The sequence below is a fragment of the Furipterus horrens genome, unplaced genomic scaffold (genome assembly GCF_987537825.1).
Source record: "Furipterus horrens unplaced genomic scaffold, mFurHor1.1.pri manual_scaffold_17, whole genome shotgun sequence".
In the NCBI taxonomy this organism is placed as follows: Eukaryota; Metazoa; Chordata; class Mammalia; order Chiroptera; family Furipteridae; genus Furipterus; species Furipterus horrens.
Genome location: NW_028327187.1, coordinates 79,103,909 through 79,121,567, shown reverse-complemented (window position 1 = coordinate 79,121,567; position 17,659 = coordinate 79,103,909). Strand labels below are relative to the sequence as shown.

Here is a 17,659-nt window from a genome sequence, read left to right as displayed (position 1 = left end):
GAGAGGAAGCTGTATGGCACATCGGTGGTGGCAGAAGCACCAGTAGCACCAGGACAGCAATGCCCACAGTGGCACTGATGGTCCAGGCAGCAGTGGCATCTGCACAAGCAACAGCAGCGCCAGTGGCAGAGGCAGCACAGTGGCTGGGGCTGGCCAGTGGAAAGTGCAGTCACACATTTAAAAAGTCAGGAAGGAGAACAAAGGGGTAAAGATGGCGGTGGAGTGAGTAGCAGTCTTGTCTACTGTACTTGCTCCTATCGTTGAAGGATTTGGAGTACAAACACGGAGCTGAGAGTGAGTGAGAGTGGCTTTCAGAGAGAATGAACTCGGACAGGAGCGTGGGAACAGTGTGGGAGAGGGCAGAAACCATGGCCACCACTCTCCAAGCAGAGTGGCTGGGATTCCCAGCCCAGCACCTCTGCTGCACCAAAAGGGGAAGCTGCTGACTGACTCATTAGCTGCGATCTGCTTAGAAACTGCGCTCTCCCCAGTAGGCTCCCTGACCAGCGAAGTCCGGGAGGGAGTCAGGGTTTTCAGAGGAGCGGGAAGACAGAGACCAGCTGGGCCTGCGAGGAACTGTGTATACTGAGACTTGGTGAGGACCCCCTGGTGTGGCAACCCTGCACCCGCGGGCACGCGCACCAAGGCTCTGCCAAGCAGGAACACAGAACTGGGCTGCGGAGAGGGGACCACACAGGGGAATGCTGAGATGGAACCCCAGACTTGGTGGGGACCCCCAGGCAGGCAACCCTGCGCTCACGCACACCAAGGCTCTGCCAGGCAGGGACGCAAGCCTGTGCTGCAGTTTAGAGGCCACACAGAGACTTTTTGGGAGGAGGAGCAGAGACAGGACCCGAGGCTGGGCAGGGACTATGGGCATGCGCACTGGCTCACCAGCAGAAAAAAGATGCTAGACAACCCTGAGGAGGGCTGAGGGTGCTGCAGGACTGGGGTAGGGGAGGATTCAACTCAGTGCGGCTCACAGCAGAGCTGCGGCAGACCCACCAGTGAGAGAATAGCAGCCTCAGAACCCAGCTAGATCTCCTCACAGCCAGCCAGCCAGAAAGGGAGATATGAAACCCATGGAACTTTGACCAGGGGTGGATCCAGAAAGAGAAGAAAGCAGTAAAATCCAGACATTACTGTACTGGGACAAATTCCATTGAGGTATTTCTCATGAGTTATTTTCTCGCCCTCCCAGTTTATGCATTTTAAGTCACTAGTTACATAATAGTTTATTACAAATACCATATGTTGCTTGTCACTTGTATTACCCCACCTTAACATCCAATCTCCTCCTCTTGCTTTGGTCTTAAATTCTATCTTCTCTCCTACTACGACTAGTATCCATTCTTTCAGCTTAATTTGAATTTTTTTTCCCTCTCTTAGCTTGTTTTCACTCCTCATTATTAGTATAACTACACCCTCTATCATCTCAAATTCGCTTCCCTTTCCTTTGGACAGCTCTTAAAACTTTTCTTTCTTCTTTTCCCCTCCTCTTATTCCCATCCCACCTCTATCAATCTAACTCAAAGATTGTACTGGGGAAAAGCTCTTTCTTCAATCTGTTTCTTACTTTCTCTCCCTCTTCTTTGTTTGTTTGTTTAGTTTTTGCTCCCTCTCACACTAAATATATAACATATAACTTCTGTATAAACCTAATACTGTATGCTTCCCTCTCTCACTTCATTCTGCCTTCTTCCCTCCCTTTTCAACATACAATATAAATTTTACTTACTGTCTCACATTGCCTTGTCCCTAAATCGCTACTATTATTATTGTTCCACCTTCCCTATCAAAAATCATCTTACTTTCAGTTAGCCAACTCTTATCTGTTTTTCCTTTAGTATAATAGTCTTAATCTGTTTACATCTATATTAATACTGGCTCAATTGCTGCTGAGAGTGTGACTGTGGGTGAGAGATATTTTTGAGGGTGCAGGTTTCTTGCCTGGGTTATGTGCTTATGTTTTAACAGCAATTCCACAAAAGAATTCAAGATGTGGTGGGCAGAGCGACTCTCAATCAACTAGCCAGAGGGAAGGTTCCACCAAAGAGTAATACAACAACAACCAAAACTGAAATACAACCAGACATCCTAAACAAATGGCATAAAGGGCATCCAAAGAGCATAAAGCCCAGGAGATCAAAGAGACTGCACCACTCAATCCCCCAGGTCTCCTATTAAAGAAGGTCACACCATTAAGGCAGGAAATCAAAACAGATAAATCTAAGAAATAAAAACAAACAAGAAGAGGCACCTAAAATGGGGAGACAAACAAACAACCCCCTAATGAAAGGAAAAGAAAAATCCCCAGAAAGAGGGCTAGATGAAACAGAGGCTAACAAACTGTCAGACATGGAATTCAAAAGAACGCTTATAAGGAACCACAATTAACTCCACAAACTCAGAAAAAAACTACAGCGAACTCCAGGGGAATTACAGAGAACTCTAGGGAAACTACAAAGAACTCCAGGGAAGTTACAAGGAACTTACTGAGAACTACACCAGTATTAAAAAGAATACAGAAACTATGAATAAGAATCAGGAAGAAATGAAGAATACAATTTCTGAACTGAAGAACACAGTAGAAGGAATTAAAAGCAGGCTAGAAGAAGCAGAGGATTGGATCAGTGAGCTGCAGGACAACATAGAAAAAAAACTCCCAGACAGTGCAACAAAATGAAAAAAGACTGAAAAAGAAAAGAATAAAGAGCGTTTAAGAGAGGTGCAGGACAACAAGAAATGTAATAATATCCAAATCATAGGGATACCAGAGGGAGAAAAAGGGGAGCAAGGAATAGAAAACCGGTTTGAAAAGGTAATGACAGAAAATTTCCCTGACTTGAGGAGAGAAAATGTCACACAAGTCGAAGAAGCACAGAGTTAAAACCAAGTCGAATGAAGATAAACCCAAAGAGGTCCACTCTAAGACACATCATAATTAAAATGGCAACATTCAAAGACAAAGAGAAAATCCTAAAGGCAGCAAGAGAGAAACAGCAAATAACATACAAGGGAGCTCCAATAAGGCTACCAACCGATTTCTCATCAGAAACACTACAAGCCAGAAGGGAATGGCAAAAAATATTTCAAACAATGAAAAACACAGGCCTACAACCAAGACTACTCTACCCAGCAAGGATCTCTTTCAAAATGGAAGGTGAAATAAGGAATTTCCCAGACAACAGAAAGCTAAAAGAATACATTTCCACCAAACAAGCACTGCAAGAGATGCTAAAGGGACTGCTTTAAGATGATGAAGAGAGAGAGAGAGAGAGAAACAGAGAGAGAGAGAGAGAAGAACACCTGTACAAAGGGGGGAAAATCACAATGAATAAGTACCTATCAATAATAACCTAGGAAGGGGTGTGGCTGGGTAGAGGGGAGCAAAGGGAAAAGAAATCAGGACAACTGTAACAGCATAATCAATAAAACATACAAAAAAATGACCTTAAATGTAAATGAATTAAATGTTCTAATAAAAAGGCATAGGGTAGCTGAATGGATAAGAAAACGTGACCCACATATATGCTGTCTATAAGAGACACACCTCAAAACAAAAGATTTACACAGACTGAAAGTGAAGGGATGGAAAAAAGTATTCCAAGCAAATGGACATTAAAAATAGCTGGGGTAGCAATACTTATATCAGACAAAAGAGATTTCACAGCAAAGGCCATAAAAATAGACAAAGAAGGACATTTCATAATATTTAAGGGAACAATCCATAAAGATGCTATAACCCTGGTAAACATATATGTACCCAACATAGGAGCATCCAAATATATAAGGAAAATCTTGGAAGACTACAAGAAGGATATCAACAGCAACACACTCAAAGTAGGGGACTTTAACAACCCATTGTCAACAATGGACAAATCTTCGAGCAAAGAAACACCAATGATATTGAGGCACTGAACAACACTCTAGATCAAACAGACTTAATCAACATATATAGAATCTTTCACCTCAGAGAAGCAAAATATACATTCTTTTCAAGTGCACATGGAACATTTTCAAAGATAGACCACATGGAAGGACACGCTTCAACAAATTCAAGAAAACTGAAATTATACCAAGCATCTTCTCAGATCACAATGAACTGAAACGGGAAACCAGCCTCAAGGAAAAAACTCAAAAACTTTCAAATTCATGGAAAATGAATACCATGCTATTCAATAATGAATGGGTCGACAATGACATCAAGGAAGAAATCAAAAAGCTTCTGGAAGCAAATTAAAAAGAACACACAACAGCTCAAAACCTATGGGACACAGCAAAGGCAGTCCTGAGAGGGAAGTTCATAGCAATACAGGCCTACCTAAAAAGGATAGAAGAATCTCAAATAAAAAATCTAACCTGACAGCTACAGAACTACAAGAACAACAACAAACAAAGCCCAGAGCAAGTAGATGGAAGAAAATCATCAACCTTAGAGCAGAATTAAATGACACAGACTAAAAAAACAATTCAAAAGATCAATAAAACCAGGAACTGGTTCTTTGAAAAGATAAACAAAACCGACAAGCCTTTAACAAGGCTCATCAAGAAAAAAAGAGAGGACCCAAATAAACTAAATTAAATCACAATCAATACCACAGAAATACAAAGGATTGTAAGAAATTATTATGAACAACTGTATGGCAAGAAATTTGACAACATAGAGGAAATGGACAAATTCCTGGAAACATACAGTATTCCAAAACTGAATCAAGAAGAAGCAGAAATCCTGAATAGACCACAACAACTAGTGAAATTGAAGCAGTAATCAAAAACCTCCTGGCAAACAAAAGCCCTGGACCGGATGGCTTCACAAGTGAATTCTACAAAACATTTAGAAAGAACTAACTCCTATCCTCCTCAGACTATTCCAAAATATCCAAGAAAAGGGAAGACTCCCAAGGCTCATTCTATGAAGCAAGTATTACCCTAATTCCAAAACCAGGTCGAGACAACAAAGAAAGAACAGTACAGGCCAATATCACTGATGAACATAGATGCTAAAATCCTCAACAAAATATTGGCAAACCGGATCCAGCAACACATTAGAAAGATCATACACCACGATCAAAGTGGGATTCATCCCAGGGATGCAAGGATGGTTTAATATTCGCAAATCAATAAACGTAATACACCACATACACAAAATGAAAGACAAAACCACATGATCATATCAATAGATGCAGAAAAAGCATTTGATAAAGTACAACACCCATTTATGATGAAAACTCTCAGCAAACTGGGAATAGAGGGGGCATACCTCAATATAATAAAGGCCATATACGAGAAACCTGAAGCCAACATCATACTCAATGGGCAAAAACTAAGATCATTCTCCCTGAGGTCAGGAATAAGACAAGGCTGTCCACTCTCTCCGCTCCTATTCAACATAGTCTTGGAAGTTCCAGCCACAGCAATCAGACAAGAAAGAGAAATAAAAGGCATCTAAATTGGAAAAGAGGAAGTAAAACTGTCATTATTTCCAGATGACATGATAGTGTACCTAGAAAACCCTAGACTCCACAAAAAAGCTACTCGACCTAATAAGTGAATTAGGTAAAATAGCAGGGTACAAAGTAAATATTCAGAAATCAAAGGCATTTCTGTACACCAACAATAAAATCTCACAGACAGAAACTAAAAGAAAAATCCCATTTACCAGAGCAACAAGAAAAATAAAGTACCTAGGAATAAACTTAACCAAGGAGGTAAAAGACCTGTACTCAGAAAACTACATAACACTGAAGAAACAAATTAGGGAAGATACAAAAAAATGGAAGCATATACCATGCTTATGGATGGGAAGAATCAACATCATTAAAATGTCCATACTACCCAAAGCCATTTATAGATTAAATTCAATCCCTATTAAAATACCAATGACATTTTTCACAGACCTAGAACAAATACTTCAAAAATTTATATGGAACCAAAAAAGAGCCCGAATAGCCACAGCAATTTTGAGGAAGAAGAACACAGTAGTTGGAATCACAATACCTGATATCAAACTATACTACAAGGCCACGGTAATCAAAACAGTCTGGTACTGGCATAAGAACAGACATATAAATCAATGGAACAGAGTAGAGAGCCCAGAAATAAACCCAGGTCTATACGGTCAACTAATATTTGACAAAGGGGAAAGAAACATCAAATGGAGTGAAAAGAGCCTCTTTAACAAATGGTGTTGGGAGAACAGGACAGGGACATGCAAAAAAATGAAACTAGACCACCAACTTACACCATACAACAGAATAAACTCAAGATGGATCAAAGTTTAAATGTAAGTCGTGATGCCATAAAAGTCCTAGAGGAAAAAATAGGCAGGAAAATACCAGATATTCCACATAGCAACATTTTCACTGATATATCTCCTAAGGCAAGGGAAATAAAGGAAAGAACCAACAAATGGGACTACATCAAACTTAAAAGTTTATGCTCAGCTAAAGAAAACATCAGCAAGATGAAAAGGAATCCAACTATATGGGAAAATATATTTGCCAATGATATCTCAGACAAGGGATTGATCTCCGAAATATATAAAAAACTCATACAACTCAACACCAAGAAGACAGACAACCCAATTAAAAAATGGGCAAAGGAGCTGAACAAACACTTCTCCAAAGAGGACATACAGAGGACTCATAGACATATGAAAGAATGCTCAACATCACTAGCCATCAGAGAGATGAAAATAAAAACCACAATGAGATACTACCTCGCACCAGTCAGAATGGCCATCTTCAACATATCAACAAACAACTTATGCTGGAGAGGATGCAGAGAAATGGGAACCCTGGTGCATTGCTGGTAGAAATGCAGACTGGTACAGTCACTATGGAAAACAGTTTGGAATTTCCTCAAAAAACTAAAAATGGAACTGCCTTTTGAACCAGCAATTCCATTGCTAGAATTATATCCGAAAAATTCAGAAACACCAATTCAAAAGAACCTATGCACCCCTATGTTCATAGCAGCACTGTTTACAATAACCAAGTGCTGGAAACAACCTAAGTGCCCGTCTGTGGATGAGTGGATCAAAAAACTGTGGTTCCTTTACACAATGGAGTACTATGTAGCAGAAAGAAAGAAGGAACTTCTACCATTTGCAACAACATGGATGGAACTAGAGAGAATTATGCTTAGCAAAATAAGCTAGGCAACAAAAGAAAAATACCTTATGCTGTCACCTATTACAGGAAACTAATGAACAACACAAACAAATGAGCAAAATTGAACCAGAGCTATGTAAACAAGAAGTAGACTAACAGTAACAAGGGGGGAGGTGGGGGGGAGAGAAGCGGGTAAGAAGGGGGAAAGATCTAGTCAAAGAACATGTATAAATGACCCATGGACATGGACAACTGAGTGGGCACTGAATGTGGGAGAAGGAGAGGAAGGGTGCAACGAAGCAAGAGGGGGGAAAAAGAGGGACAACTGTAATGGAAAAACAAACAAAAAAATTTTTAATGGGGGAAAAATAAAAATACGAAGAATGGAAATGCCAGTTCAGTGAATATTAGAAGGACAAGGATTTTCCTTCGCACTTTATATTTTTCCCCCTATCTGATCCCTCCAGAGTTTGGCATTCTAAAGAAGTAATGACTTAAGTTTCTTTGCATAAAACTAATAATATCAGTTGTTAAGAGAAGTTTTTTTGACCAAGACGTTGACTGGAATGTCTTGCCTAAAGGAGACATGCTTGGGCTCTGGTTGTTGCCAAAAAGCCCTGAGGAACTGGGAATGACTCTCGAAGGTAATAAAAGCCCTGGTACTGTGGTTGGTTGTGCGGTCCACAGCAATCTTTCCAGGGAAGGAATGAAGGTTGTTTTCCTGAAAGATGGATAGAAGGGGCCTTAAGGCACAATGGAAAACCAGAAGGACTTGGAAAATACAGGTGTGTACAGACAAGGCTGTAGGCCAGGTATGTGGCTCAGCTTCTGTGCCCTGAAGGCCAGCCTGAAGGTCACCCTAAATGTTCCTTGTGTAAGTTCCAGCAAAGCAGAACTAAAGATCATAAGTGATCATTTGCTGCTCTTGTTGTGTTTATGCAAATGAACAGGATAAATTAAAAATGGACTTAATGCAGTCCCTTTCATGACAAGGAGGGTAATCTTAGGGAGAAAAATTATTATTCAAGGAAAATCACAATGATCAGTGGTAGACTATAAAGTAGTGCAGCTAACCGTCTTTAAAGTTTCTTTTCATTTAAAATATGTTTTCATTTGAAAGTTAAACTATGTTTGTGATATAATCAAAGATGTTTAATTTACAGTAAAGAAGAATGTCAAATGTCTTGCAACTGGATGTCTTTCCAATAAGACAGTCTTACAGATTTAGAGACTTGTTTGTGGGTTATGTTACATAAATTAACATGTCTTTTCTGTTTTCAAAGGGCATAAGCCTATGATCTCATTACCTGAGTGATTGTCTGTATGTATAGGCCTCACTTAATCCTGTCTGCAGTGCTGCCTCCTGAGACTCAATGGTTTGGCTGAACTAAGTGACTGGGTTGGTGAAGTATGGAGTGGCCTGTGGGCTTCACTTTAAAACTGGTTTCTCTTTTCTATCCTAATGGCTTGGACATAAAGGGCCCAGAGGTCTGAGAGGGGGAAACCAAAAATATTTCCCTCAGCCCAAGCAAAATATAATGGGCAAAAGGGTTTTGGACAGGTGAGATGTGCCTGGCACACCTTCCTCCAAAGAAGCCCTTTTTTTCCCTAATGTGGGACATTGAAAAATTAATCCCTGCCTTCTGTTATCTAGTGGCTATGGACTGAATGATGTCTTTTAACCCTGTTGCCAAATCTGTTGCCCCCAGAATACAACAAGGATGCCAACCTGTTAAACCAAGCACGCCGTTGTCCGGGGACAGCCAACTGAACTGGAGTCTAAACGATCCTTCCCCATGTGGGAAGGCCACCCTCCCCTCCACACTCCCACCCTTATTAGGGATTACTGGACCCAAGGGTAGGTAGGACGACGACCATGTCCAGCTTGAAGCAGCTAGAGGAGCTCGAGACCTTCGCCCATTCTCCTTTATAAGATTATAAAGGGTCTTAAGTCTGAGAGGGAGGGATTGTTATTTTTTATTGTTAAAATAATTAATCATTTATTTATTTTTTACAAGAATATATGAAAGGGTGAAGCAGGAGAGCTTGTATGTATGACCCATGGGCATGGACTTGGGACGGGATTGCTGGGGTAGGGGGGATGCTGGGTGGAGGGGATCAAAGGGGAAAAAATTGGAACTATTGTAACAATATAATCAATAAAATATACTTAAAAAAAAGACAGATAAGAAAAGAATGCTTATTATGCCTTAGAACTTGCTCTGCTTTCTTTATCATTAATGTAACATAAACAATCTCTAGCAAGGAATGTATGAAACCTTGCACCTACTGCCAGTGTGGCGTCAAGATGTTTGATAGACCCTGACACAGACTGGTCACTGTACCCTCTGTGCTAGTACATGTAATCTGTTACTGTCAACTGTAATCCTAACACCTCCAAACTATTGATGATTCATGAATCTTGAACTTGTATCTCTCATGTGTATCCTCCTCAATAAAAGGCATGAGGGAAAAAGATCTAATTGCTGTTCTCCACTAGAGAGAGCAGTCACCTTCCTTCCCCCAGACATAATGAAATGTCCTGGGTAAAAGTTTGTTCCACCGTGGTCATGAAGCCTCTGCTGGACAGAGCAGCTTCCAACCGAGCCTAGGGTGTGTGAGGCACATCCACCTCACGCACCCCCACAGAAAACTCCACAGCGTGGTGAGAACGGTCGCCCAGTAGTGATGAGTGCATGAGGCTCCACCCCTATAGCATAGCAGGTGTGACAGCCCCGCCCAGGAAGCAAAGGTAAATACAAAACTGTCAGGATGGCGTAGATCATGATAATAGATCCCGGTGCGTAGATCATGATAATAGATCCCGGTGACGCAGCTGACCAGACAGCAAGTATCTAATCTAATGGCTCAGCAAATAGGAAATCTTTCTGAAGCACAGTTCAAAGCTTTGGTTATACGAATGCTTACAGACTTAACAGCAGATCTTAAACAAGACGGAAGTAATGAAGGCTAGTCCTGCTAAAATGAACAAAAACACATACGAAACTAGTGGTGAGGGCAAGAAAACCAGGGATCAAATCAACAAATTGGAACGCAGAAAAGGAACAAACAGTCGACCAGTGCAGAAAGAGGAAACGAAAAGTGAGGAAAATGAGGAGAGGCTCAGAAACCTATGGGACACCCATAAGCGGACCAACATCCGAATCATATGGTTGCCAGATGGTGAAGAAAAACAAGAAACTGAAAAATTATGTGAAAAAATAATGAAGCAGAACTTCCCTAACTTGGGGAAGGACATAGACTTACAGGTCCAGGAAGCACAGAGAGTTCCAAATAAACTGGACTCAGGGAGAACCACACCAAGACACATTATAATCAAAATGTCAAAAATTAAGGATAAAGAGATAATCTTAAAAGCAAGAAGAGAGAAGAAGAAAACTACATACAAAGGGGTCCCAATAAGACTATCAGCTGATTTCTCAAAAGAAACTCTGCAGGCAAAAAGGGACTGGCAAGAAATATTCAAAGTAATGAAAAGCAAAAACCTACAACCACAAATACTCTATCCAGCGAAGCTGTCATTCAGAATAGAAGGGCAGAGAAAGTGCCTCCAGGACAAAGTAAAACTGAAGTTCATTAGATCTAAACCACTGTTATGTGAAATGTTAAAGGGACTTGTTTAGGAGAAGGAGGATCAAAACTATGAACATTAAAATGACAACAAACTCAATTATCAACAACAGAACCTAAAAAAATAGAAACAAAAGCAAACTAAGCAAACAACCAGAAGAGGAACAGAATCACAGGTATGGGGATCATTTAGAGGGGTATTAGCTGGCAGGGTCAAGGGGGAGAAATGGGGAAACGGTGCAGGGTTTAAGAAGCATAACTGGGGTACAACTGTAATTGAAAAAGAAGAAAAGAAAAATAAGAAGCATAATTGGTAGACTCAAATTAGATAGGGGGAAGTTAAGAACAGTACAGGAAAGGGTGAAGACAAAGAACTTATATGCATGACCCATGGACATTAACTAAGGGGGGTGGGATTGATGGAGGGTAGGGGGTAAATGGGTGGAGGGGAGCAAAGGGAAAAGAAATTGGGACAACTGTAACATCCTAACCCATAAAATATACAGAAAACATTATTACTTTAAGTACAAATAGATTAAATACTCCAAACAAAAGATGTACAATGGCTGAATGAATAACAAAACAAAGACTTATATATGCTGTTTAGAAAAAGACACAGACTGAAAGTAAAGAGATAGAAAAAGATATTTCATGAAATAGGAAACAACTAAAAAGTATTGGAGTAGCAATACTCATACCAGACAAAATACTTTTTAATTTTTAAATATATTTTATTGATTATGCTATTAAAGTTGTCTCAATTTCCCCCCTTTGCCCCCTCCACCTGGTACCCCCCATTCCCTCCGGTAATATCCCCCTTAGTTCATGTCCATGGGTCCTGCATATAAGTTCTTTGGCTACTCCATTTATAATATATTACTATTCTTAACATCTCCCTATTTTGTACCTACCAGTTTGTACTTCTCAATCCCTGCACCTTTTCATCATTCTCTCCCTTTTCCCCTCCTAAGTGATAACCCTACAACTGATCTCAATATCTGATTCTGTTTCTCTTCTGCTTGTCTGCTTAGTTTGTTTTTTAGGTTCAATTGTTGATAGTTATGAATTTGCCATTTTAATGTTCATAGGTCTTATCTTCTTTTTCTTAAGTCTCATCCTTTTGATAACGTTTGTAATATCCTTTGTGTTATAGATGAAAAGGCAAGGGTTTTTTCTTTTTTTGATGATGTTGTTACAGTTATCCCAATTTCTTTCCCCCCCTGCTCTCTCCCTCCCTCCAGTGTGACCTTCCTTAGTCCATGCCTATTGGTTGTGCATATAGTTCTTCTCAACATCTTCCCGTCTACTCCACTCCCTCCTACTATGCTTCTTAATTCCTGCATCATCTCCCTCCCTTTCCCCCTTCACCCTCTCCACTGACCTCCCCTCCAATATGTTCCCCATATCTATAATTCTTTTTCCCACTCTTGTTGCCTACTTAGTTTGCCTTTGTTTCAATTCCCTAGCTTCTGCTGTTAGTTGTTGTAATACAGTTTTCATTTTAATGTTCCTAGTTTTGATCCTCCTTCTAAACAAGTCCCTTTAACATCTCATATAACAGTCCTTTGGATCTAACAAACTCCTTCAGTTTTACTTTGTCCTGGAAACGCTTTCTCTGCCCTTCTATCCTGAACGACAGCTTTGCTGGATAGAGTAATCGTGGCTATAGGTTTTTGCTTTTCATTACTTTGAATATTTCTTGCCAGTCCCTTCTTGCCTGCAGGGTCTCCTTTGTGAAATCAGCTGATAGTCTTATTGGGACCCCTTTGTACATAATTCTTTTCTCCTCTCTTGCTGCTTTTAAATTCTCTCTTTATCCTTAATTTTTGACAATTTGATTGTAATGTGTCTTGGTGTGGTCCTCCCTGGGTCCAGCCTATCCGGAACTCTCTGTGCTTCCTGGACCTGTAAGTTCATTTCCTTCCCCAAGTTAGGGAAGTTCTGCTTCATTATTTTTTCACATAATTTTTCAGTTTCTAGTTATTCTTCACCCTCTGGCAATCTGATAATTTGACTGTTCAATTGCTTATAGCTGTCCCAGAGGTTTCTGAGCTTCTCATCATATTTCTCCCTTTTTGTTTCCTCTTTCTGCCCTTGGTTAACTGTTTGTTCCCTATGTTCCGATTTGTTAATTTGACCCATGGCTTTCCCTTCAACACCACTTGTCTTGTATTTTTGTTCATTTCCGCAGGACTAGCCTTCATTCCTTCCCTGTCTTGATTCAGCCCTGCTGTTAGGTCTGTAAGCTGCTTTATGAACATAGCTCTGAACTGAGCCTCAGAAAGATTCTCTATTTGTTCATCAGTCAAGTCCTTTATTTGCTTTTTGGTTAGCTGTGTGATTGGTATTTCAATCATTAATTCTGCCATTCTGTTTGTTTATGTTTCCTTCTTGGGTGGGGCTGTCATACCTCCTACGCTGTATTGGGCAGAACCCCGTGTACTCGTCACAACCTGGCGACCTTTCTCACCACAATGTGGAACTTTGCATGGGGCTGGGGGTCCAAGATGGATTCCCACTGTTACTCTCCGCTGAGAGACCGGGAGCCTCCTCCCAATGGTGTCTGCCTTCCCGTGCATTGGAATCGCGAGCCGAGGGATCTGGTCTGCAGCCGGGGTCAGCTCCCAGGCGCTTCTCTCCTTCCCCCAAATACAGATTTCTGCTTACTGGGTCCCGCTGTTCGCTGCTGCTGCAGCCGCCTCCAGCACAGTTCGTTCAGCTGCGTTTTTACCCCTCCTACCTGTCCGGACGAGCACCACTTGTTTGACTTCATACGTTGGACTTCCATGTAGCTTTATTTTCAGGAACTTATTATTTTTAGTTTTGCAGTAGCTGTAATCCTTCTTAGTTGTAGAGAGAGACAGAGTGTCTCAGTCTATGCCTCCATCTTGGCCGGAAGTCAAAAAGGCAAGGGTTTTATTGTCTGGTATGTGAATCCTAGTTCTGCCACTTCCCCTGTGTCCTTGGGCCTATGACGAAGGCCAAGGAAATGATCCTTCGGACTCACACTGCCAGTATTTTCTTACTTGACTCCCCTACTACTGTATTATGAACTCCTGGAGGGACAAAGTACCCTCCTGTTCTCAACACTCCCTTATATCACTTCCCTACTTCATTTTTCTCCACAGCACTTATTTTATCACCTAAAATACTATAGATTTCCTTTTTATCTCGTCTGTCTTCCCCACTAGAACATAATAAACTTCATGAGGTCAGAAATGTTTTGTTCACTGCTTTATCCTCACAATCTTGAACTGTGCCTGGCACACGGTAGAGTCCAATAAATATTTGTTGAATGAATTCCATTGTTCTTAGTACTTAGCACAGAATACAGCATGGAGTAGGTGCTGAAAAATGTTAATTGAACTGATATATTCATTGTCCAGGTAAGAAAAATAGGCTGAAATGAGGCCAAAGAATGGTAGGCAGATAATGAAGGACCTTGCACACCATGCTATGCTCAGCTTAAAGCATAAGTGAGATGATTAATGTCCAACCTACTTGGAACCCAAGATATTTTGGTCAAAGTCATGGCAGGTGGCATTTATTATGTGGCATATAATGTTCTATGTACTGTATTTATATGAAAACAGCACTCACAATAGTGTGCAGTGTCAGCATTATTATTATCCTCATCTTCCAGGTGAGGAAACAGGCAGAGAGAGGTTAATTTGTCCAAGTTTATATAATTAATAGCTAGAAGAACAATTATTTACACTCAGGCGGTCTGGCTCCAAAGTCTGTGCTCCTAGTCATTATGCTACACAAACTAAATATAAGAAAAGTATTCTGGAAAATGTTATTAAAATGCAACTGCACTGTTCTGAGGTATGTTAAAAATGAAGGAATTTGGTGTCAAATACATTTAGATTCGTATCTTGGTTCAGCCACGCTGTAGCAGTGCAACCTTGGGCCACTGACTATGTTGAGCCTGTTTTTATTTTAGTTATAAAGATGAAGATTAATACACATCCTGAGGAGTGGTTGTGAGGATTAAATAATGAGTCTAAGTAACGCACTCAAAGCCCATGTGGTAGCTATTATTACTACCATTACAGGGAAAGTTATTCTATAAACGCATTGCTAAGCAGCTACAAAACTTATTTTTATTTAACAGATTCTGGCCATTCTGTTTGGAGTCTGATTTGATTTACATGGAATTAACATATAACATTATAAAACACTGGTTCCCTCTACAGTCAGTCTCAGTCTCTTTCTGTCTTTCTCTCCAACCATTATTGTATATGATATGTCAAATCCCTGCCCTCTTGGAACTCAATTAAAAAATAATTACAGCCCTGGCCAGGTAGCTCAGTTGGTTAGAGCATCAGCCTGATACTCCAAGACTGTGGGTCCAATAAAAGAATTAACCAGTCCTGGCTGGTGTGGCTCAGTAGATTGAGTGCCAGCCTGAGAACCAAAGGGTCTCTGGTTCAATTCCCAGTCAGGGCACATGACTGGGTTGTGGGCCAAGTCCCCAGTCGGGGACGCATGAGAGACAACCACATATTATTTCTCTCCCTCACTCCTTCCCTTCATTTTAAAAATAAATAATACAATCTTTAAAAAAAGTCAACCAATAAGTGCATAAATAAATGACACAACAATTGACATTTCTTTCTCTAAAACCAATTAATAAAATAATATTTTTAGAAAAGAGAGAATATATATAACTTCCAGTTATAAGTTCTATGGCCCTGGCTTATGGCTTAGTGGATTGAGTGAGGGCCTGTGGACCAAACGATTGCTGGTCCGGTTCCCTGTTAGGACACATGCCTGGGTTGTGGACCAGGGTGCCTGCAAGAGGCAGTTGATTAATGTTTCTCTCGCTCTCTTTCTTCCTCCCTTCCTATCTCTCTAAAAATAAATATGTAAAACCTTAAAAAAAATAAGTTCTATGGATCTAAATGTATAGAATTGGGGGAGGGAAAAGAGAATTATAATGTGATATGAAAATAGTATGAGAGAGAAAACTATGAGAAAGGTAAAGAGCATTCTGATAGCACAAGGGAAGGTGATAATCACCTTGGCTGGGAAAGATTTCGTAGTAATAACTTTTTATTTTAAATCCTCACCCAAGGATGTTTACTGGTTTTAGAAAGAGGAGGGGAGGGAGACAGAACAGAATTAGAATGAGAGAGACACTGATTTGAGAGAGAAACGTTAATCACTTGCCACCTGTATGCACCCTGACTGAGAATCAAACCTGCAATCTAGGTGTGTGCAAGGGACAACGCTCCAACTAACTAAGCCACCCAGCCAGGACTCACAGTGATAACTTTTGAACAAGAATAAGTAGGAATTTGCTATGCAAAGATGAGAGTAACATATGAAAAGCATTATGTGAGAAGACGTGTGTCTCAGAAACCAAAAAAGTTCAGAATGTTTGGGAAGTTCGAATGGTTGAAACAGGTATAAGTGAAGGTAAGCATGAAGTAAGCCTGACAAGAGTTTAAGATCAGACTGTTAAAGGCAATGTCTGCCATGTTGAGAAGCCTGGACTTGGTAGGGTAGGCAAAAAGTAGCCAGTGGGTATCTTTGGGTACACAACAAAGTCAGCTTGGGTTTTCAGGACGGCATCTCTGACAGTAATGTGGAAGATAGACTATAGTCTAGAGTGGTAAAGGGACAAGTTGAGGCTACTTTCATGGTTCGGTAAAGAACTAATGGTGGGTAAATACCTAGAAGTGGCATTGCTGGATCACATGGTAGTTCTATTTTTAATTTTCTGAGAAACCTCCATACTGTTTTCCAAAGTGGCTACATCAATTTACATTCCTACCAGCAGGTGTGCAAGGATTCCCTTTTTTCCCACATCCTCTCCAACACTTATTTCTTGATAACAGCCATTCTAAAATTTGTGAGGTGGTATCTCATTCTGGTTTTGATTTGCATTTCCCCACTAACTAGTGGTGTTAAACATCTTTTCATGTGTCTGTTGGCCATCTGTATGTCTCCTTGGAAAATATTTATTCAGAGGCTCTGCCCATTTTTAAAAAAATCAGATGTTTGGTTTTTTTGTTGTTGTTGAGTTGCCTAAGTTCTTTTTATATTCTGGATATTAGCCTCTTGCCGGAAGTATTTGCAAATACCTTCTTCCATTTGGTTAGTTGATGGCAGCCTGAACTAAGGCAATAGGGTAAGAAGTGGCTGCACTCGGGAGACATTTTTAAGGTAGAAGTGACAGGATTTGGTGACAAAGTCAGTATGGGAAGGAACAGGAGAGTGAAGAATTGAGAAGAACTCCATGGTTTCTGGCTTGAAATGGATGAGAGACAACATTCATAGAAAAATAAAATACAAAGACTGTACTTTCAGGGATCATTTCTATAGTTCATTACTAGAGAAGCTTCTCTCAGTATAGAGTACCACAAGGATATCAGAAAAAATTTGGATGGTATCTATGTTTCTGAAAAAGGAGTTCAGCAGGCTGAGGAATAAGATCTAAGTTGTCCAGCTATAGAAACAGCATGATGCCAAATGATTCCTCACACTTACTTGCGGTATTTCTCACATTTACTTATGTAATTTTAAAGATGCAATAAAAGCTGTGTATTGAAAAAAAATAAAATACAGAAAGCAGAATAAGTTTGCATGGAGAAATATTGAGTTCTACCTTGGATATTTTTTAATTTAAATGACCTGTAAGACAGCGAGTAGTTAAGAACTGAAAAGATATGCCAAAAACTCATGAGGTTGGGAGTAGAGAAAGAGCGCTAGGAATCATGAAAATATAGTTAATATTTAAATTATAATAATGGATGTGATTGCTCAAGAAATAAATAGAAAACTAAGACTAGGACAAAAGCCTTGAGAGTACCAATGCTTAAGGAAGCAGGCAGGGAGAAATATCTTAGGAAAGAGGAGAAAGAACTCATGAGCAGTATTTGAAACCCAAGGAAGGAAATTTAAGGGAAGGATGGTTCAATAGTGTCAATTATCTCAAAGATGAC

The 17,659-nt window shown here is 40.2% G+C and overlaps 1 protein-coding gene and 1 pseudogene across 1 annotated transcript in view; one reads left to right on the top strand and one right to left on the bottom strand.

Annotated features, from left to right (window-relative positions):
- FAM120C (family with sequence similarity 120 member C) overlaps positions 1–17,659 on the bottom strand; it is an 89,721-nt gene that overhangs the window by 65,625 nt on the left and 6,437 nt on the right. The gene's annotated exons all lie outside the window — the stretch shown is intronic.
- On the top strand, positions 17,009–17,119 carry LOC149991369 (small nucleolar RNA U3; annotated as a pseudogene).